This window comes from Gorilla gorilla, chromosome 2 (assembly GCF_029281585.2).
Source record: "Gorilla gorilla gorilla isolate KB3781 chromosome 2, NHGRI_mGorGor1-v2.1_pri, whole genome shotgun sequence".
In the NCBI taxonomy this organism is placed as follows: Eukaryota; Metazoa; Chordata; class Mammalia; order Primates; family Hominidae; genus Gorilla; species Gorilla gorilla.
The window spans coordinates 147875162-147899247 of NC_086017.1; the positions used below are offsets into that span (position 1 = coordinate 147875162).

At 40.4% G+C, this 24086-nt stretch overlaps 1 protein-coding gene across 3 annotated transcripts in view; it reads right to left on the reverse strand.

The window, feature by feature from the left end:
- The window catches only part of STAG1 (STAG1 cohesin complex component), a 413034-nt gene that overhangs the window by 352809 nt on the left and 36139 nt on the right, over positions 1-24086 (reverse strand). Inside the window, exons 1-2 of one of the 3 annotated variants that reach the window (XM_055382954.2) lie at positions 21998-22114; positions 10059-10131 (exon numbers count right to left, since the gene is read on the reverse strand). The exons of 1 other annotated variant lie outside the window; for it this stretch is intronic. The gene's annotated coding sequence lies outside the window, so the exon portion shown is untranslated. Of the gene's footprint in view, positions 1-10058; positions 10132-21997; positions 22115-24086 lie in introns of those variants that run through there. One more of the 3 variants, XM_055382953.2, reaches the window with a different exon arrangement.

Below are 24086 nucleotides of genomic sequence, written 5' to 3' on the forward strand. Positions count from 1 at the left end.
ATCAAAGAAAAGTTTGGTGTCCAGTAGTAGCTGGTGAGTCTGAGAAACCCTCAAAGCTGCCATTTCATTTCAGGTTTAGGGAGGTGCAGGATGTCCTGAATCCATTCAGGGTCCAAATGTAGTCTTGTTTCAAGAAATTAGATGGCCCAGATATTTAACTTGTGTCTTACTAGTTATAACTTTTCTTTAGAAATCTTATGACATTTCGCAGCTAGGTGTTTTAATAAATCAACACCATCTTCCTTACAAGCCAGCTACAGGGAAGAGGAACTAAGTAGATCATCTACATATCATAGTAAGGACAAGTCCTGGGGAAAACTTCCATCTCCTAAATCAGGCTTCAGAACTTGAGAGAAATAGAAAGGACTTTCAGTACAGTCCTGAGGCATAAGTCTAAATGAACTGTTGTCCTTCCCCAGTGAAGCAAATAGTTACTCACTGGTTTGAACAAGGATAATGAAGAAGGCACTGCAGAAGTCAATTACAGCCAGGGGCAGTGGCTCATGCCTGTAATCCCAGTACTTTGGGAGGCTGAGGCTGGCAGATCACCTGAGGTCAGGAGTTCGAGACCAGCCTGGCCAACATGGTGAAACCCTGTCTCTACAAAAATAGAAAAATTAGCCGGGCATGATGGCAGATGCCTGTAATACCAGCTACTCAGGAAGCTGAGGCAGGAGAATCGCTTAAAATCAGGAGGAAGAGGCTGCAGTGAGCCTAGATCGCACCATTGCACTCCAGCCTGGGTGACTAAGCAAGACTCCGTCTCAAAAAAAAAAAAAAAAGAAAAAAAAAGTCAATTACAGTGGGCCAGGCACAGTGGCTCATTCCTGTAATCCCAGCACTTTGGGAGGCCAAGGTGGGCAGATCACCTGAGGTCAAGAGTTCGAGGCCAGCCTGCTTAACATTGTGAAACCCTACCTCTACTAAAAATACAAAAATTAGCCAGGCATGGTAGCAAATGCCTGTAATCCAAGCTACTCAAGAGGCTGAGGCAGGAGAATCACTTGAACCCAAGAGATGGTGGTTGCAGCAAGCCAAGATCGTGCCACTGCACTCCAGCCTGGGGAACAAAGCAAGACTCTGTCTCAAAAAAAAAGAAAAAAGTCAGTTACAGTGAAAAATTTACTATCAGTTGATATGAAAGTAAGGTGTTCTAAACAAATCTCTACCCTTAACCATGAAGTTTTTTTTAATTGGGAGAATAGAAGTATTACAGGGGCTGGTACAAGGAATTATTAAACCTTCAGCTTTGTATTCCTTAATTATAGGTTTTCCAACTTGTAAGGCAGATTGGCTCAACGGATATTAGGCAAAAGCTTGGCTGGATCAATTTGGATTTCAATTAGGGGTGTATTATACAAGCATCCGATGATGATGTGGCCCATAAAGAGACAGATGTATGTTTCAATAGGGAATTTTGGGAGCCAGCAGAGATGTCTTCGGTGTGTGGGACACCGTAACAGAAAAGCAGGGCATGACTGGAAGAGTCCAGTGAACTATTCAGTTTATCAAACTCTAAAATTATGTCTCCCTTTTAAGGAGAAAGAGATGTCATCACGATTTTATTTTTTGTTTTAAGTCTTGTCCCAATAAATGAGCTGAAGCAGATTTCACCAATAAAAAGGGATGAGTATCCTGTAAACGTCCAAGGCAAAAAGTAATGGGCTGGGACAGAAAGGTTGTCAATGGTTTATTAGAAACTCCCACTATTTGAATATTTTTATTATTCCAACACCGTGGCTGGTTGAGACTGGTGGGGCTGAGGATCAATATGGTTGCTCCTGTGTCTACAAGAATAGTCAGAACTTCACTGCCAATTTGAAGAAAGTTTTCTGTGAGGTGACTAAAAGAAAGGACTGGGAAAAACCCCAATGTGTCCTCAGAACCCCTTCATTCTAAAGGAGAAGCCAAAGAGATAAATGAAGAAGTCCATTTAGATAGCTTAAGTGTATGGCAACTTTTTTTGCAGTGGGAGGGCTGTTTACATTAAGGATAGATTTCAGGAGGTTGCTTTTGTGAACTACAGTTGTGCCACGTACAGCCCTAATTGTTTTCTGTGGGTGAATTTATCTGTTTTAACTGGAGGTACGTTCACCACTCACTGAAGCCTTGACCTTCCGGGCTCAACTAATCCTCCCATCTCAGCCTCTCAGCAGCTAGGACCACAAGTGCACACCCCCGTACTCAGCTAATTTTTTTTTTTTTTTTTTAAGAGACGGGGTCTCATTATGTTGCCAGGCTGGTATCAAATTCCCAGGCTCAAGCAATTGATCCTCCCACCTCAGGCTCCCAAAGTGCTGAGATGACAGGCATTAGCCACCATGCCTGGCCTTTGCTGATATTTTTTTTAGAGTGAGACAATTAATTTACCAAGTTAACAAGGTCAGGGGTTTGTACAGTCTCCCATTCCATGTTAGCTCTTTTAACTGAGAAATTCTATGTTAGCTCTTCTTGGGAGACCACTGACAAAATTAAGACCAATTCTAGTAGAGTCAACATCCACAGGAAAGCCAGAATTTTCTCTGAATACCACCTGGAGTCTGTTATAATGGTTATGAACCAGTTCATTTGGCTCTAGGGTACAAGCTTGAATTTTATTCCAATCAATGGCTTTAGGAAATGCTTTGAGGATAACCCTACGTAAATTCTTTGCAAGTTGAGACTTATCCCAATATCGTAGGCCAGAAGCTGAGGAAGTGGAGACAGGTCTCACAGGTCTCACAGGGGATGGATGCAACTGACCACTGAGTGTTGGGCTGGTCTTCTCCCACAGGCACATGAGTACGCTGATAAAGATTGGAAAGTGGCTGGGTGCAATAACTCATGCCTATAATCTCAACATTCTGGAAGGCTGAGGCAGAAGGATCACTTGAGGCCAGGAGTCTGAACCTAGCCTGGGCAACATAGTGAGACCCTGTCTCAACAAAATAAAAAAAAAAATTAGCTGGGTGTGGTGGCACATCTCTGTGGTTCCAGCTACTCAGGAAGCTGAGGTGGGAGGTTCAGTTCAGCCCAGGAGGCTGGGGCTATAGTGAGCTATGATCATGCCACTGCCTAGGCTGCAGAGTGAGATGCTCCCATCTCTTTAAAAAAAAAAAAAAACATTGGAGAAGACAGTCTGGTAAACTTGAAATGTAATGTTAAATTAGTCAGCAAAATGACAAGGGACCTCAATAACCTACGAAATTCCTTGGTTTGAGCACAGAGTTCAGCTTTAGCTCAAGGGACATAGGAAATCTGGGGAACCTCACAATTGTTAAACGGCCTAATAATAAAGGGAAAAGTTTTTGTAAGTAGAGGCTGGGAAGCAGAGGGAGGAAGAATAGTAGGGTAAGAAATATCATGGAAGAAGAAAAGTTTTGAAAAGTGAGGAAATATCACAATAGAAGGGAAGCTTGAAAAGGTGGCACCTGAGAAATAGAAAAAGTTTGAATTTCTAAGTCCTTTTTCTCTGTTTGTCTCAGATCACTCAGAGACAGTATTTTGGAGCAAGGCAAATTCCGACTCTTAAATGCATTTGGATGCCTGAAGATACCAACTAAGGTATATGTCCAATTTAGACTGTTTTTTGGCCTTGGCATTCTAATTTATCTCTGAGGAAAACAAATTTAGGAAGGTCAAAAGAACCCAATGAAGTCCACTGTAATCTCAAATTATCTTCAGTATAATCAGTTTATCAAGATAAGAAGGTATGTGATAGCACACCATAATGTTTCAGCCTGGCCAACATAGTGAAACCCTCTACTAAAAATACAAACATAATCAGCTATGTGTGGTGGTGCATGCCTGTAGTCCCAGCTACTCAGGAGGTTGAGGCAGAATAATCACTTGAACCTGGGAGGTGGAGGTTGCAGTGCGCCGAGATTGCACCACTGCACTCCAGCCTGGGCAACAGAGTGAGAGTCTGTCTCAAAAAAAAAAAAAAGAGAGAGACAGACCGTAATGTTTAAGCATATAACCAGCTGGAGTCCTCAATGGGGGAGTTACTTTCGCATGCCTTTGAACCCTGAAAGCCCATTTTGTAAATAAATCTAGGTGACTTGGTTTAACATCAAACACACAAAAGTCGAAATAAAAACCAAGTGCAAAAAGAGTAAAGTACTCACTAGAAAAAAAAAAAAAGACAAAACCTTCTTTAACAGGAGGGTGAAAGTCCCCATACACAGGAAGGGGGAAATCCCTCATAAACAAGAGGAAAAAGATCCCTCAAAAATTAAATCCAAAATAAAACTGGAAAGTTCAAACCACAAGAAATGGGAGTTCAATCCGAAAGAGACTTACCAAGTGGGGGAAAAAAAGCAACACACAGAAGCAGGAGGATCAAAGAGTACATAGTTCTGGGGTGGGGGGGTGGGGAGGCCACTAAACCCCTCCAGGTGAGCTCACTTTGGATCCCACTTCTGACACCAGGTATGTCAAAAGCAAATAAAGCACAGAAACACATCTCTAAGCAAGACATTTTATTTGGGAATATATAAAAACAGAATTGCAATTCAGGACATACACAGAGAGCAAGATAATCTTTGGTACGTCTAAAGAACAAACAAAAGATTGGGGTTTTATTAGGAAAGAGAAATGTTGCATTAATTGCTTTGATAAAAAGCTTGTTGACATTAGCAAAGTTTTTCTGGAACCACCAAGCTATAACTGGTAAGTGACAGCAGTAGGTAAAAGTTGCCTCAGAGCCAAGGCAGGTGGTTTTAGCAGCTAGTAGGTAAAACTAGGCTTAAGTTTATACAAGGTCATTTTGGTGGCTGGGCTTGTGAGACAATCCCTGGAGCATGTGCTTTGTACCATGAATGCTTTTTCCTCCTTGGCCCCTTGACTCCAGTTTAGCTAGGTATGACAATTAACCTCAATTTGTATAAATGATTTTCGTAAGAGCATGGAGGATTTTTAGGGCAGTGAGACAACAGTGTATGATTCTATAATGGTGGGTGCATGCTATATTTGTCAAAACCCATAGAATGGACACCACCAAGAGTAAATACTAATGTAAACTATGAACTTTGAGTGATAATGAGTCAGTGTAGGTTCATCAACTATAACAAATGTACCAATCTGTTGACAGTGGGGGAGGTTGTGCATATTGAGGGAGTGAAGAGGGGTGTTTTGTGAACCCTCTATACTTACTGCTCAATTTTGCTGTAAATCTTAAACTTTTTAATAAAAGGAATGAAGTATTAATAAACAAACAACATGTATGAATCTCAAATGCATTGTGCTTAATAAAAGAAGCCAGGCTAAAAAGGTTACATATCAAATGATTCCGTATGTATGACATTCTGAGAAAAGCAGAACCACGAATAAGAAAACAGATCACTGTTGCTAGGACCTGAGGTTCATGAAAGGAATGATCAAAAAGGGTATGAGGGAAATGTTAAAACTCTTCTATATTTTGATTCTGTTGATGGTTGCACAACGGATGCACTTGTCAAAACTCATGAAACTGAACACTAAAAAAAGTTTTGAATTTTACCGTATGTAAATTATACTCAGGGTGGAGGAACGTTTGTTGTCTTTAACATATCTGACGATATTCTTTTTGCTAAGTTAGTATTTATGATGCTTGGGACTTTTCATTGCAAATGAAATTTTAAAGTTTATTTCTGACTTACAATGAATAAAGCCTTTCCACTTTATAAATTAAAATTTTCCACACTTAACATTTTTTACCTTGAAATCTATTACACTTCCTATGTTGCTTATGAACTTAGTTTTCTCACTTAATATTGCATACGTTCCAAATTAAGCAGGTCGTTCCCAATCCCAGTCAGGGTACAGTTCTCAAAGTGTGAAACTAAAAGCATCTGCATCAACTGCAAGTTGTTCGAAATGCAAAATCTCAGTCCCCACCCAACCAACTGAATCACACTCAGTTTGGGATCTTCCAGGTGATTCTAAAACAGTTTAAGAATCACTATCTTTACCCTCTAAATAATTGAATCAGGTTCTCTGGGGATGAGATCCAGCCACCAGCATTTTTTTAACTCCCTAGATGATTCTAACGTGCAGTCACAGTTGATTTTGATTCAGAAAATCTTGGGAGGGCATCAGACATCATATTTTTAACAATTCCAATTGTTTCTAATGTCAATTGCCTAAAGTAGAAAATAAAGCATTCTCTCACAAATACTGACTACCATCTTCTGCTATAATGCAATGTACTTTTTCTCACTGGAAAACTCCATTTACTTCAACTCCCTGGAATTAGACACAACCCAGGCATTTTGAAATCTGGAATTATCCAACTAAGAGGAACAGAATATGAAGAGATTAAAACATCTTCAGCCTGATTACATTCCCAGGAAGTGTATCTTGTGTTAATATAGGGATTAGAAGATACATTTACAGAAATGGGACTGCACCACAAATGTTTCAGTAAATAAACATCAGGTGCATTTAGCAGAAGTCAGATGTCCACAGCCATATTTTACTATTTTCTTATGAAATACACATTATAACTATATAGACAGAGCAAGATTACGTCTTGGGAAAAAAAAAAAGAAGGAAAGAAATCTAAGACCTGAAACCATAAAAATTCTACAATATCAGAAAAACTCTTCTAGACACTGGCTTAGGCAAAGAATTCATGACTAAGACCTCAAAAGCAAATGCAACAAAAATAAAAATAAATAAATGGGACCTAATTAAACTAAAAAGCTTCTGCACAGCAAAATAATCAGCAAACAGGCAACCTACAAAATGGGAGAAAATATTCACAAACTGTATGTCTGACAAAGGACTAGTATCCTGAATCTACAAGGAACTCAAATCAGCAAGAAAAAAACAATCCCATCAAAAAGTGGGCAAAAGACACGAAGAGACATTTCTCAAAAGAAGATATACAGCTAACAAGCATGAAAAAATGCTCAACATCACTAATCATCAGGGAAATGCAAATTAAAACCACAATGAGATACCACCTTACTCCTGCAAGAATAGTCATAATTAAAAAGTCAAAAAACCAACAGAGGAGCATGGATGTGGTAAAAAGGGAACATTTTTACACTGCTGGTAGGAATGTAAACTACTACAACCACTACGGAAAACGGTATGGAGATTACTTAAACAAAAGTAGAACTACCATTTGATCCAACAATCCCACTGCTGGGTAAAGGTAAAGAAGCCAGGCTAAAAAGGTTACATATCAAATGATTCCATTTGTATGGGTATTTTGCTGGGTATCTAAGCAAAGGAAAAGTCATTATATGAAAAAGACACATCCACATGCATCTATATAGCAGCACAATTCACAATTGCAAAGATATGAATCCAACCTAAGTGCCCATCAACCAATCAGTGGGTGAAATAAAGAAAATATAGTATATATACACCATAAAATACTCCTCAGCCACAAAAAGGAATGAAATAATGTCTTTCACAGCTACTTGGATGGAGGTAGAGGCCATTGTTGTAAGTGAAGTAACTAAGGAATGGAAAACCAAATATTGTTATGCTCTCACTTCAAAGTGGGAGCTAAGCTATGAGGACACAAAGGCATATGATATAATGAACTTTGGGGATTTGGGCAGTGGAGGAAGGTTTGGAAGGGTGTGAGGGTTAAAAGCCTACATATTGGGCACAGTGTACACTGCTTGGGTGACAGGTACACTAAAATCTCAGAAATCACCACCAAAGAATTTATCCATGTAACGAAAAATCACCTGTACTCCCAAAACTATTGAAATAAAAAAGAAAGAATGACTTCCTTTAATGTCTCAATAGCCTACTTAATTTTATAGGAAGAAAATGTCTTTGCTGAGACCACTGCTTTATTCAAATACTTAAGAATTTCTGGTCTGTTTATCCACAACATCAAATATTATTACTATCTCTAGAATTAGTCAACTGCATTTTCTTTTCTTTTCCTTTTTTAAAGACAGGGTCTTGCTCTGTCACCCAGGCTGGAATGCAATGGCATAATCACAGCTCACTGCAACCTCTGCCTCCCGAGCTCAGACGATCCTCCCACCTCAGATTTACAAGTAGCTGGGACTAAGCGCCACCACGTCTAATTTATTTATTTTTTTTTATGGTAGATGGGGTTTCACCACATTCTGGATTACCAGGGTGAGACATGTCTTTCACAGCTACTTGGATGGAGGTAGAGGCCATTGTTCTAAGTGAAGTAACTCAGGAATGGAAAACCAAATATGGTTATGCTCTCACTTCGAAGTGCGAGCTAAGCTATCAGGACACATCCTTTGTGTATCCTTTCAGAAAAAAAAAATCCTAGATGATACTAATGTAATATATAATCCAAATCACTAGGTTGATGACAACCACTAAATTAAAATATACAAAATGATCACTTCCACATCCCAGGTTTTTCTAAAAGAAAAATACTTTCAGATGAAGCGGTAAGAAATTAAGAGCAAGCAGGTTTGATACATCCGAGGAAATACAAAGAACCCTCCCAAGTAGCCATATCACATGTACATCTGCTTTAAATGCTATGTCTATTAATATTCACAGCCCTCTGTTCTTCCTCTTGCCTGTAAGTTTACTTTAAAATATCCAAAATTGCCCTGTGTTGAAGAGAAACCATTTATTCTTCCCTTTCTCCTCTGTGCTGTTCTACAACATGCCTATAATGTGACAGTCCTTGCAGTTCCTAATTTTCATATACCTCCCAAATTGTTTCTTTTTCTCTATCTAGGATGCTTTGCCTAGAATATGGTGTTCAGAAAAAAATTATTTCTGGATGCTCATGCTATCTTCATTCCTAATTTTGAGCAATAAAGAACTAAGAAAGACTTGAAGATAAAGGATCACTAAACTAGGTTTCGAATCTCGGTCTGCTGAATAACTAAAAGTATTTAATCTTTTAAACTCATTCAATTTTCTCACCTGTTAAATGAACATATACAACTAAATTACTTTTTTTTTTTTTTTAAATTTGAGACAGAATTTCGCTCTTGTTGCCCAGGCTGGAGTACAATGGTGTGATCTCTGCTCACCGCAATCTCCACCTCCCAGATTCAAGCAATTCTCCTGCCTCAGCCTCCCAAGCAGCTGGGATTACAGGTGCCCGCTACCACGCCCGGCTAATTTTTTGTATTTTTAGTAGAGACGGGGTTTCACCATGTTGGCCAGGCTGGTCTCGAACTGCTGACCACAGGTGATCCACCCACCTTGGCCTCCCAAAGTGCTGGGATTACAGGCATGATAGACCACAGAACTAGCCATAGAACTAAATTATTTCAAAAGTCCCTTCCAGTTACTGAAAATATGAATCAATGATCCTGTTCATTTATAATGGGATTACTAGCAGAAATTAACACACGGTCTCTCAAGAACAACTTAAAAAAACATAAATATGTGTGTGCTCTATTTTTTTTTTTTTTTTTTTTTTTGAGATGGAGTCTCACTCTGTCGCCCAGGCTGGAGTGCAGTGGCGTGATCTTGGCTCAATGCAACCTCGACCTCCCGGGTTCAAGTGATTCTCCTGCCTCAGCCTCCCGAGTAGCTGGGACAACGGGCACATGCCACCACACTTGGCTAATTTTTGTATTTTTAGTAGAGACGGGATTTCACCACGTTGGCCAGGCTGGTCTCAAACTCTTGACCTCAGGTGATCCACCCACCTCGGCCTCCCAAAGTGCTCGGCCTCCCAAAGTGAGCCACTGCACCCAGCCTGCTCTCAACTATTTTAAGTTGACATGACAATCCCTACCTTGATTTAGTGCATCTTCAGAAAACTCTGAATATTGTCCTTATTTTTTAATATCCAACTTACCAGGAAAAACATATTAAAATACTCTTATTTTTGTAAAAACTGAATTTTATCCTTGACCTTTTTGCTTCTTGATTAAAACTTAACCTCAAACTGACACACCACCACCACCATTCCCATCCTTGTGTGTGTGTGTGTGTGTGTGTGTGTGTGTGTGTGTGTGTGTGTGTGTATAAAATCCTAACAGGAAAATAGTCTCTATAAAGTAGTGCTTACCCTACACATTTTCAGACAAATCCTAGAAGTTATTGTATCCTATAATCAAAAGCAGCTCAGTAAAATAAAAAATAAGACAGAAAGATCTGAACTCGCTTCCTACCTCTGCCACTTAACAGCCGGTATGCCTCCTGGATGTAAATATGTTGAATCTCTCTGAGCATCAATTTTCTCAACTGAAAAAATCAAGATAACACCTATGTTACAGGAATTCTCTGAGGATTAAAATAGATCATCTAATAAATCTTTCAGTATCCCTGGAATACAGCAATCACTCAATAAAAGGCAGTTAATGCTTCTGAGAGAATCATTATACAAGCTCCTTCTTCATAGGCACTGAAACTTCAAATGAAAATTGTTATCACAAAATTATCAAGAGCTTCAACAGGATACAGACTAGAAAAAAAAATTATCGAGAGCTACTTCTACTTCTTTTCCCCCATAGTTTTACTGTACAAGATAAATTAGATTTTAACTGCTAAGTCAAACTTAATAGGTATTCTTTTACTCTTTTTTTTTTTGAGGTAAGCTCACAGCAGTCTCCAACTCCCAAGCTCAAGTGATCCTCCTGCCACAGCCTCCCAAGTAGCTAGGACTACAGGCATGCACCACCATGCCGAAAGAGAGAGTGAGAGAGGGAGAGAGAGAATGAGAATGTGTGTGTGTAAAGACATGATCTCACTATGTTCAGCCCAGGTTGGTCTTGAACTCCTCTTGCCTCATCCTCCCAAAGTGCTTTTACATATTTATTTTTTAAGTAAAAATCACTACTTATAAAATTATTTCCAATAAATATTGGTCAATATTAAATTAACAAATTACTAAGTTAAATCCACAAATAAACTTACCAAGTTCAGTTATAAATTCACTTACAATTTTTTCCTTTTTTGAGATGGAGTCTTGCTCTGTTACCCAGGCTGGAGTGCAATGGCGCGATCTTGGCTCACCGCAACCTCCGCCTCCCGGGTTCAAGTGATTCTCCTGCCTCAGGCTCCCAAGTAGCTGGGATTACAGGTGCCCGCCACAACACCCAGCTAATTTTTTATTTTTCGTAGAGATGGGTTTTCACCATGTTGGCCAGGCTAGTCTCGAACTCCTGACCTGAGGTGATCCACCCACCTTGGCCTCCCAAAGTGCTGGAATTACAGGAGTGAGCCACCATGCCCTGCCTCACTTACAACTGAACTTAAAAACTGACTTCAATTATCCAGGTTCATTCAGATTTTAAGCTAGGAAACAGGATACAACGTCAATATATAAAACTAAAGGCCGGGCCAGGCACAGCGGCTCACACCCGTAATCCCAGCACTTTGGGAGGCCGAGGTGGGCAGATCACGAGGTCAGGAGATCAAGACCATCTTGGCCAACATGGTGAAACCCCGTCTCTACTAAAAATACAAAAATTAGCTGGGCATGGTGGCGCACACCTGTAATCCCAGCTACTCAGGAAGCTGAGGCAGGAGAATCATTTGAACCCGGGAGGCAGAGGTTGCAGTGAGCTGATATTGCGCCACTGCACTCCAGCCTGGCAATAGAGGAAGACTCCATCTCAAAAAAAAAAAAAAAAAAAAAGTAAAGGCTGAGGTGACATCATGGAAGATGGCCAAGTAAGAAGCTCCAAGAAAAAGTTCTTCCACTGAAACAATTATAAAGCTGGCAAGAACTACAAGAAATCAACTATTCCAGAACTCTAAAAGTCTAGTCAAACACTTACAGTGTCCATGAGTGGGCAAGATGAAGAAAGTCATTGGTTAACACTGGTGAATTTCTATATTCCATGTAGCAGCTACCATCCCCCATTCACCAGCTAGGAGGCAAGCACTTATCAGGACAGCAGCCCACCTTTCTGATTCAGCTTGCTGGTGTCAGGGTGGACAATAAGTGCCTTGTTCAAAAATTGGGGTTGTGTGTTTTTATCTGCCTGGTGGATCACTAAGGGACCTGCATGGAGGCTGACCACTGTTTCAATCCCATTGAGCTAAACTGATTTATTGAGCGGCATTGCTCAGTAAACATAAAACACAGAAAACTTTTTTTCTTTACTGGATTCAGACACTCGAGGATCTGACAGGTCACTAGCTGACCACGAAGATAACAGAACATAGGCTTCAGTGACCACACACAAATAGCAAAGTGGCAAGAGTTCTTCCTTATCAGCAATTACTTTAAATGTAAACAGCTTAAAATCGACAATTAAAAAACGTAGATTGGGGCTGGGCTCAGTGGCTTATACCTGGAATCCCAGCACTTTGGGAGGCTGAAGCAGGTGGATCACCTGAGGGCAGGAGTTCAAGACCAGCCTGGCCAACATGGTAAAACCTGGTCTCTACTAAAAATACAAAATAATTAGCCAGGCATGGTGGTACACACCTATAGTCCCAGCTACTCAGGAGGCTGAAGCAGGAGAATCGCTTGAACCTGGGAGGCGGAGGTTGCAGTGGGCCAAGACTGTGCCACTGCACTCCAGGCTGGGTGACAGAGCAAGACTCCATCTCAAAAACTAATAAACAAAAAAACACAGATTGGCATAAATGATTTTTTTTTTTTTTTTTGAGATGGAGTCTCACTCTGTCACCCAGGCTGGAGTGCAGTGGTGCGATCTCGGCTCACTGCAACCTCTGCCTCCCAGGTTCAAGTGATTCTCCTGCCTCAGCCTCCCAAGTAGCTGCGATTACAGGAGTGCACCACGACGCCTGGCTACTTTTTGTATTTTTAGTAGAGACAGGATTTCACCATGTTGGCCAGGCTAGTCTCGAACTCCTGACCTCAGGTGATCCGCCTGACTTGGCCTCCCAAAGTACTGGGATTACAGGCGTGAGCCAACCAGCCTGGCCATGATTTTTTTAAAGATGCAACTATATGCTAGTTAAAAGAGATTCACTTTAGCCTCAAAGACACATATAACTTAAAAATAAAAGGATGGAATTATTTATATCATGCAAACAGTAACCAAAAGAGAGGAAGGGCAGCAAAACTGATAGTAGACAAAACAGATTATAAGTCAAAAGTTGTTACAAAAGACAAAGAATAGCCGGGAGTAGCGGCTCATGCCTGTAATCCCAGCACTTTGGGAGGCCCAGGCAGGCAGATCACTTGAGCTCAGGGGTTCCAGACCAACCTGGGAAACATTAACAAAACCCTGTCTCTACCAAAAATACAGAAAATTAGCCAGGCGTGGTGGCATGCATCTGTAGTCCCAACTACTCAGAAAGCTGAGGTGAGAGAATCGCTTGAGCCTGGGGGGTTGCAGTGAGCTGAGATCATGCCACTGCACTCCAGCCTGGGTGAAGAGTGAGTCCCTGTCTCAAAAAAAAAAAAAAAAAAAAAGATAAAGAAGAATGCATAGTGATAAAAGGGTTAATTCATTAAGAAGATATAACAATTACACACAAAACAATGGAGCCCCGAAATTGTGTGCGAACACTGAGAGAACTAAAAGTAGAAATAGTTCAACAATAATACCTAACAATAAACTTCAATATATAATAAACTTCAAGATAACAATAATAAAACTTCACTTTCAATAATGGCTAAAACATCTAGACAGAAGATCATTAAGAAAATTAAAAAACCTGGCCAGGCGCAGTGGCTCACGCCTGTAATCCCAGCACTTTGGGAGGCCAAGGCGGGCGGATCACAAGGTCAGGAGTTCGAGACCAGCCTGGCCAACACAGTGAAACCCCATCTCTACTAAAAAATACAAAAAATTAGCCGGGCGTGGTGGCATGCGCCTATAACCCCAGCTATACACCATGAACAAGTAAGATTTAGCCCAAGAATGAAGGATAGTTTATCATAAGAAAATCAATCAATGTAATACATGATATTAACAGAATGAAAAATATCACATGATCATCAAACACACACACACACACACACACACACACACACACACACACACACACATTTAACAAAGTTCAACGTATGATATTGTTTGGCTGTGTCCCCACCCAGATCTTGAATTGTAGCTCCCATAATTCCCACGTATTGTATTGTAGCTCCCATAATTCCCATGTATTGTAGGAAGGAAAGATGGGAGGTAACTGAATCATGGGGGTGGGTCTTTCCCATGCTGTTCTCGTGATAATGAATATAAGTCTCATGAGATCTGATGGTTTTATAAAGAAGAGCTCTCCTGCACATGCTCTCTTTCTTTGCCTCTTGCCATGTCAGATGTGACTTTACTCCTCCTTTGTCTTCTGCCATGATTCTAAAGCATCCCCAGCCATTTGGAATTGAGTCAATTAAACTTCTTTCCTTTATAAATTAGCCAGTCTCAGGTTTGTCTTTATTAGCAGTGTGAGAATGAACTAATACAACATATTATCACGCTAAAAAACAAACAAATGGCCAGGCACAATGGCTCATGCCTATAATCCCAACACACCGCGAGGCCAAGGTGGGAGGATCACTTGAGCCCAGGAGTTCAACAACAGCCTGGGCAAGACAGCAAGACCATGTCTCTACCAAAGGAAAAAAAAAAAATTTTTTTTAATTAGCCAGGAATCGTTGTGCATATTTGTGGTCCCAGTTACTCCAGAGGCTGAGGGGGGAGGATCACTTGGGCACAGGAGATCAAGGCTACTATAAGCCATGATCATGCCACTGCACTCCAGTCTGGAAGACAGAGTGAGACCCTGTCTCAGAAATAAACAAACAAACAAAAAACTCAGGAAACCAGCAATAAAAGGGAGCTTAACGTGATAAGATGCATTTATGAAAAGCCTACAGTTAACATCATACTCAATGGTGAATAACTAAAAGCTGTCCCTCTAACATCAGAAATAAGACAAGAATGCCCACTTTCAACACTGCTAGCCGGGCGAGAAAAGAATTTAAAGGCATTCATATTGGAAAGGATGAAGTATAACTATCTCTAGTCGCACATGACACAATCCTATATATAAAATATTCCAAAGAATCAACAAAAAATCCCCACTAAACTGATAAAAAAATTGAGCAAAGTTGCAGGGTATAAGATCAATATACAAAAATCAGTTGTGTTCCTACACATAATAATCCAAAAAGGAAAGAAAACAAATTTACGATAACACCCAAAAATTAAAATATCTAAAAATAAATTTAACCAAGAAGGTGAAAGATTTGCAGAGAACTATAAAACACTGTTAAAAGAAATTAAGACTTAATTAAATGGAAAGACATCTAACATTCCCCGATTAGATCATTTAATATTGTTAAAATGGCAATACTCTCCAAAACAACGTACAGATTCGGTGCAACCCCTATCAAAATTCCAATGGACTTTTTTGCAAAAATGGAAAGCCCAATCCTCAAACTCATACAGAATTGCAAGGGGTCCCAAACAGTCAAAATAATATTGAAAAAGCACAATAAAATTTGAGACTAAAACTTTCCAATTTCAAATTTACTACAAAGCCAAGGGAGTCAAACAGTGTGGTATTCGCATAAGGACAGAAATATAGACCAATGGAATAGAATGAGAGTTCAAAAATACACTCTATGGTCAACTGATTTTTTACAAGGGTACACGACAATTCAATGGGGAAGAAATAGTCTCTTCAACAAATGGTATTGGGATAATGTGATACCCACAAGCAAAAGAATGAAGTTGGACCCTTACCTCATGCCATACTAAAAATTAAATCAAAACGGATCAGTGGCCTAAATATAAAGGCTAAAATTATAAGCTCTTATAAACTCTTAAGAGAAAACATAGAAGTAACCTACTCCACTGAATTTGGAAATGGTTTCTCACATGACACCAAAAGCCCATGTACCTAAAGAAAAATTATATAAACTGGACCTTGTCAAACTTAAAAGCTTTGTGCATCAAAGGACATTATCAAGAAAGTTAAAAGACAGCTCACAAAATGAGAGAAAATACTTACGGGTCCAGTATCCAGACTACATAAAGAGCTCTTACAACTCAACAACAAAAGACAAACAATCCAATTTACAAATGGGCAAAGGACTTGAAAAGACATTTTTCCAAAGAAGATAAATGAATTGGCCAACAAGCACATGAAAAAATGTTCAACTTCATCGGTCATTAAAAGAATGCAAGTCAAAACCACAAAAAGATACTACTTTACAAACTTTAGAATGGGGTATTAGTCCATTTTGTGTTGCTTATAACAGAACACCTGACTGGTAATTTATAACGAAAAGAAGTTTATTTCGTTCATGGTTCTGCAGCCTGAGAAGTTCAAGGGTTCAAGGGCATGGCCCTAGCTTCTGGCGACAGCTTTTGTGCTACTTTACAACATGGCAGAAAAGGTCAATGGGGAAGTGGACACATGCAAAAAGGGGAAAGTGTGAGGGATGTCGCGGCTTTACAACAACACACTCTTGCAGGAATTAATCCATTCCCTCAAGAATTAATACAGTCTCTAGAAAGCAAGAATTCACTCACTACAGTGAGAACAGCACCAGCAATTCATGAAGGATCTGCCCTCATAACCCAAATACCTCCCAATAGGTCCCACCTCCCAATATATCACCACACTGGGGATCAAATTTCAACATGAGTTTTGGTGGTACAAACAAATCATATTCAAACAATAGCAGGCGGCTATATTTTTTTAAAAAAAAGGAAAACAGCAAGTGTTAGCAAGGATGTGAAGGAATAGGAACTCTCATACATTGCTAGTAGAAATGTAAAATGATGCCAGCCACTGTCGACAACAATTTGGCATTTCTCAAAAAGATAAACAGAATTACCACATGATCCAGAAATTCCACTTCTAGGTATACACCCAAGAAAAATTAAAATATATATCCACACAGCAATTTGCACATAAATGTTAATAGCAGCATTATTCATAATTAGCCAAAAGGTGCATCAACAAATGAACTAAGAAACAAATGTGGTATATACATACAATTGAATGTTATTTAGCCATAAAAATTAAGTACTAATATATGCTATAGCTTCGATAAACATTGAAAACATGACGCTAAGTAAAAGAAGCCAAATATTATATAATTTTATTTATAAGAAATATAATAAATAAGCAAATCCATAGAGATAGAAAGCATATTAGTGATTGCCAGGAGATCGGGGGGAGGGTGTCAAGGAAATAGGAAGTTATTACTTACGGATATGAGATGCTCTTTTGGTATAATGAAAACATTTTGAAACTAGAGATGATTGCACCACAACACAATTGCACTAAATGATACTAAATGGTATACTTCAAAATGGTTAAATATATGTTATGTGAATTTCATCTCAATAAAAAAAGACTCAATACTGGAAAGCCAGTATGAAGTATCAAACACTAATATGAAATAAACAGTTTCAAGGCTTACTATGGTGGTATTACTATTATATAGCTACTTAAAATTGTTAGGTGCTTAGTTTCACCCCTCCCATCCCATTCGTCAACAAGTTATTTATAGTTAAAAGTCATGGAAGTTTTGTAACATGTAGTAAATCCTGACAATTATTTAAGTTGGGGTACAGTGGCACAATCACGGCTCACTGCAGCCTCAACCTTCGAGGCTGAATCAACCCTCCCACCTCAGCCTCCCAAGTAGTTGGACCACAGGCATGTACCACTGCAGCTGGCTTTTTTTTTTTTTTTTTTTTTTTTTTAAAGACACGGTCTCAGCCAGGTGCGGTGGTTCACATCTGTAATCCCACCACTTTGGGAGGCTGAGATGGGCGGATCACATGAGGTCAGGGGTTCAAGACCAGCCCGACCAACATGGTGAAACCCTGTCTCTGCTAAAAATAAAAGAATTAGCTGGATGTGCTGGCGCACGCCTGTAGTCCCAGCTACTCAGGAGGCTGAGGCAGGAGATTCACATGAACCCGAGAGGTGGAGGCTGCAGTGAGCCGAGATCATGCCACTGCACTCCAGCCTGGGCGACAGAGCGAGACTCTGTCTCAAAAAAACAAAAAAAGACAGGGTCTCATTATGTTGCCCAGGCTGCCTAATTTATAACTAACTTAAATGAAGACAAATATATTACATAGGAAAGCAGGTTACCATATCATTTACATAGAAGAACTCCAGTTATTTCTGAGTTTTGGTGAATTTTTCTCTAATCAGTGAAGGGGCCCAGCTCACTCCTATAATCACAGCAATTTGGGAGGTCAAGGCAGGAGGACTGCTTGAGGTCAGGAGTTCAAGACCAGCCTGGGCAACATCATGAGACCCATCTCTAAAAAAATAAAATAAAATTAGCTAGGCATGGTGGCATACACCCGTTGTCCCGGCTACTACTAGACTGAGGTAGGAAGATCACTTGATCCCAGGAGTTCAAGGCTACAGTAAGTTATAACCAAGCCACCTCATTCCAGCCTGGGCAACAGAACAAGACTCTCTCTCTAAAGAAAGAAGGTGGGGGGCCGGACATGGTGGCTCATGCCTGTAATCCCAGCACTTTGGGAGGCCAAAGTGTGTGGATCATCTGAAGTCAAGAGTTGGAGACCAGCCTGGCCAACATGGTGAAACCTCATCTCCACTAAAAATACAAAAATCAGCTGGGCATGGTAGCACACACCTGTAATCCCAGCTACTGGGAAGGCTAAGGCATGAGAATCGCTTGAACCCAGGAGGCAGAGGTTTCAGTCAGCCAAAATTGCAACACTGCACTCCAGCCTGGGCAACAGAGTGAGACCCCATCTCAAAAAATAAAATAAAATAAAATAAATTTTTAAAAGGTGGGGAGGAGGGATTGGGAACTCCAGATAAGTATCAGACTTTATTCATAAAACAATAAAACAGCATTTTTGGGGGGCTACATATACCCCTGGAAACATGCTGGGGTTTTTGTTCTTTTTCCTTCCTTTCTGAATAACCTGTCCTTAAGACCCAGAAAAGTTCACCCAAACACAATTCCAACATTAAGTTTTTATAAAAATGCTTATCAACTTTCACACAGTAATACAGTCTGATTTTACAATGGTTTTCCAGGAACTAAGCTGTTAAAATTTTGTTTTATCATTCTCTTCTCCATGCTATTTCATTTTCCCTGTATTCTGATCCTTTTCTTCCTCTCTATTACAGTGCTCCAATTCCAAAGCTCCGGTTCAAGTATTCAGAAATAAGCATTTTTCTGACTCTCTCACACACAACACTATGCAGTATTAAGCCTACCCGGTACTTTGCTTCTTTTCCACAGTACCAGATTTTCAAGTCTTTTTACTTCACTTTCACTGAAACAAGACTGCAATGTGCATACTGTATTTCACTTCGATGTTGGTTTAATTATAGCCACTCCCCCATTCCAACCATCGAGCGAAGAAACTACCTAACCCAAAATAAAGTTTGCCAAGAAGAAAAATCTAAAACTCAAAAACAGTAAATAAACCATTTTATTTAACCAACTACTTTCATGAATAGATTAAAACCACAAATGAAACTAAATGCCAAAGTCCCCCTACCAAAAAAAAAAATGAAGTGAAATGGTCATGTTATTGTGTTTGTATTTCAATATACGATACTTTACCCAGTCCTGCTTCAAAACAAAAAGGAAAATGACACCATTGGAAGCATTATTTGTGTACCATCCTGGACTCCCTCTGGCTTTATAAATACTGGAGATGCTTTAGACAATGACTTAAACCTATTATAGAATATAATTTTTCACAAAAACCTTTGCTATAAAACTCCTGGTTAAAGTATGACAATTTCTGAAATCCCACTTACAAAAAGAAAAAAATATATATATATACTTACTATGGCATAAGAAAATCAAGTATCTAAGAATAAATCTAACAAAAGATATGCAAGACTTCTAACTAGAAAACCATAAAGGATGTCAATTCTGCCCATCCCAAAATTGATCTAAGGCAACAGTATAATCCCAACCAAAAGCCCAAAAGATTCTGTGGTTTGGTTGGAGGTTAAGTTGGTTACTCTGTTTACTTACGGGGAGAAATTAATGCAGTGATTCTAAAATGTACATGGAAATGCAAAAGAACAGACTAGCAAATCTTTAAAAAGAACAAGCTGGGCAGCCTGAGTAACATAGGGAGCTCTAGTCTCTACAAATAATTTTAAAAATTAGCCAGGCATGGTGGCTCACACCTATGGTCCCAGCTACTCGGGAGGCTGAGATAGGAGGATCGTATTAGCCCAGGAGGTCAAGGCTACAGTACACTGTTATCACGCTACTGCACGTCAGCCTGGGAAACAGAGCGAGAGCATGTTTCAAGGAAAAAAAAACAAGGAGACTTATTCTACAGGATATTTAGATTTATTTTATTAAGCTCAATAAATGAGGCAGTGATACTGGTACAAGGCTAGACAGACTAATGTAACAGGATAAAGGCCCAGACACATAGTATGCATCTATGGACATGACTTATGAAAACACAACACTCCAGAGTGATGGCAAAAGTTTTTTGTTTGTTTATTCATAAATGGTGCTGGAACAACTGGAAATCCATTTGAAAAAAAATAAAACTTGACCTAAAAACTACACACACACAAAAAAATCTATTCCAGGTGAATTACATATTACATATCTAAATGAGAGAAGTAAATAAAAGTTTATAGATGATGTGAATAACTCCATGACCTCCAAGGAAGAAAAAAATTTTAAAACAGAACACAAAAAAGCACTGTTTAACAGAAAAAACCTGATGTATGTACTTATTCAGATAACTTTTTTTTTTTTTTTTTTTTTGAGATGGACTCTTGCTCTGTCGCCAGGCTGGAATGCAGTGGCATGATCTCGGCTCACTGCAACCTCCGCCTACCCAATTCAAGCGATTCCCCTGCCTCAGCCTCCTGAGTAACTGGGACTACAGGCGCACGCCACCACACCCAGCTAATTTTTTGTATTTTAGTAGAGACAGAATTTCATCACGTTAGCCAGGATGGTCTTGATTTCCTGACCTCATGATCCAACTGCCTCGGCCTCCAAAAGTGCTGGGATTACAGGTGTGAGCCACCGCACCCAGCCTACAGAGAACTTTTCTGCACCAAAAGATACCATATAAAAAGGCACCACAGGCAAACTACAGAATGGGAGAAGACATAAGTAACCTACTTAAACTGACAAATGCCTTATATTAAGAATATATAAAAAGCTCCTATGAATCAAAATATACATTAATTAAAAATAAAAATAGATAAGTGATGAGAACAATCACTTTACAGAATAGGACATCAAAATGGTCAGCACTGAGATGCTCAAACTCATTAGTAGCCAGAGATAGTGCAAATTAAAGCCATCAAAAATGGCTACAATTTTAAAAGACTGGCAATAATGTGCACTCAGGAGAATATAAAAGGGAATTCTCACATGCTGCTGTTGGAAGAAAAGTTTAGTAAAACCACTCTGGAAAACAATTTGGCCTTTTCTACTAACAACATACCTTATGACCAAGAGATTTCGATCTTAGATATATATCCAACAGAAATGGCTTCACATGTGCATTAAAAAACACATATGAGGCCAGGCACGGTGGCTCATGCCTGTAATCCCAGCACTCTGGGAGGCTGAGGCAGGTGGATCACCTGAGGTCAGGAGTTTGAGACCAGCCTCGCCAACATGGCGAAACCACATCTCTACTAAAAATACAAAAATTAGCCAGGCACAGTGGCGGGTGCCTGTCATCCCAGCTACTCAGGAGGCTGAGGCAGGAGAATCACTTGGAACCCGGAAGGCAGAGGTTGCAGTGAGCCAAGATTGTGCCACTGCACTCCAGGCAGGGCAACAAAAGCAAAACTCCGTCTCAAAACAAAACCACAAGAGTGTTCTCAGCAGTAATATTTACAATGGTCCCAAACTAAAAATAATGTAATATCCATCAAGAATAGAATGGATAAATGTGGCGTAATCACACAAGTATATAGTTCCTAAAAATGAACTACGGGTCCCACAACATGGATGAATCTCACAAACAGTGCTGAGCCAAGGAAGCAAGACACAAAAAATAGTGTGCAGCCAAGCATGGTGGCTCAGTCCTGTAACCCCAGCACTTTGGGAGGCCAAGGCGGGACAATCACTTGAGGTCAGGAGTTCGAGACCAGTCTAACCAATGTGGTAAAATCCAAACTACTAAAAATGCAACAATTAGCTGGGCGTGGTGGTGCATACCTGTAATCCCAGCTACTCGGGAGGCTGAGGCAGAAGAATCACTTGAATCCGGGAGGTGGAGGTTGCACTGAGCCGAGATCATGCCACTGCACTCTAGCCTGGGAAACAGAGCGAAACTCCATCTCAAAAAAAAAAAAAAAAAAAAAATACACTGTGGGGAAGCACGGTAACTAGCATTTGTAATCCCAACACTTTAGGAGACTGAGGCAGGAGAATCACTTGAGGCCAGGAGTTAGAGACCAGCCTGGGCAATATAGCAAGATCCTATCTCTACAAAAAATTTATAACTTGGCTGGGCACTGTGGCTCAAGCCTTTAATCCCAGCGCTTTGGGAGGCCACAGTGGGCAGATTACCTGAGGTCAGGAATTTAAGACTGGCCTAGCCAACATGACGAAACCTCATCTCTATTAAAAATACAAAAATTAGCTGGGCATGGTGGCAGGCACCTGTAATCCCAGCTACTCGGGTGCCTGAGGCAGGGAGAATCACTGGAACCCAGGAGGCAGAGGTTGCAGTGAGCCAAGATCGTGCCATTGCACTCCAGCCTGGGCAACAGAGCAAGACTCTGTCTCAAAAAAAAACAAAAAAAGAACAAAAAACTGAAAATTAGCAGGGCAAGGCGGCTCATGCTCAGGAAGAACCACTTGAACCCAGGAGGTGGAGGCTGCCCAGAGCCATGATTGCATCACTGCACTCCAGCCTGAGAAACAGAGCCTGCACTCTCGTTTGAGCAACAAAGCAAGGCCCTACCCCCCAAAAAAGTGTAATTTCATCTATGTGAAGCTCAAAAACAGAACGTCAAACCACAGTATTTAGCAATAAAGACTTAGGGTGTGAAAATATTTTTTAAGAACAAGAGAACTGGCCAAGCACAGCAGCTCACACTTGTAATCTCGGCACTTTGGGTCACCAAGGCAGGAGGATCGTTTAAACCTAGGAGTCTGAGAATCCTGGCAACGTACCGAGAACTCGTCTCTACGAAAAATAAGAAAATTAGGCCGGGCGTGGTGGCTCACGCCTGTAATCCCAGCGCTTTGGGAGGCCGAGTCGGGTGGATCACGAGGTCAGGAGATCAAGACCATCCTGCCTAACACGATGAAACCCTGTCTCTACTAAAAATACAAAAAATTAGCTGGGCGTGGTGGCGGGCGCCTGTAGTCCCAGCTACTTGGGAGGCTGAGGCAGGAGAATGGCATGAACCCAGGAGGCAGAGCTTGCAGTGAGCCAAGATCATGCCACTGCACTCCAGCCTGGGTGACAGAGCGAGACTCCGTCTCAAAAATAAAAATAAATAAATAAATAAATAAAATAAATTAGCTGGGCATGGTGGCACATGCCTATATTCTCAGCTACCTGGGAGACTGAGATGGCAAGATCACTTGAACCTGGGAGGTCAAGGCTGCAGTGAGTCATGATTATGCCACTGCACTCCAGCCTGGGCAAAGGAGCAAGCCCCATCTCAAAAAAAAAAAAAAAAAAAAACACATATATATATAAAATAAAAGTCAAGACAATTGTTCTTTTAGAGGAAAGGGAGGGTACCGTATGAAATACAAAGGGGCACACAGTAAGAGAGTTCAGTGGTGCTGACATTCTGGTTCTTGACCCAGATAAAATTTGTGTATGTGGGTTTTTTTTTACTTTTTTTTTTTTTAATTTAAATAGAGACAGGGTCTCGCTATGTTACTCAAGCTAGTCTCAAACTCCAGGGCTCAAGTAATCCTTTCGCCACAGCCTCCCAAAGTGTTGGGATGACAGGTATGAGCCACTGCACCAGGGCTAGTTTGTGTTTATAATAATTATTTAGGCCTGGTGCAGTGGCTCACTCCTATTATCCCAGCACTTTGGGAGGCCAAGGCGGGCAGATCATGAGGTCAGGACATGGAGATCACCCTGGCTAACACAGTGAAACCACGTCTCTACTAAAAATACAAAAAATTAGCCAGGCGTGGTGGTACACACCTGTAGTCCCAACTACTTAGGAGGCTGAGGCAGGAGAATTTCTTGAACCCGGGAGGCAGAGGTTGCAGTGAGCCGAGATCACACCACTGCACTCCAGCCTGGTGACAGAACAAGACTCCGTTTCAA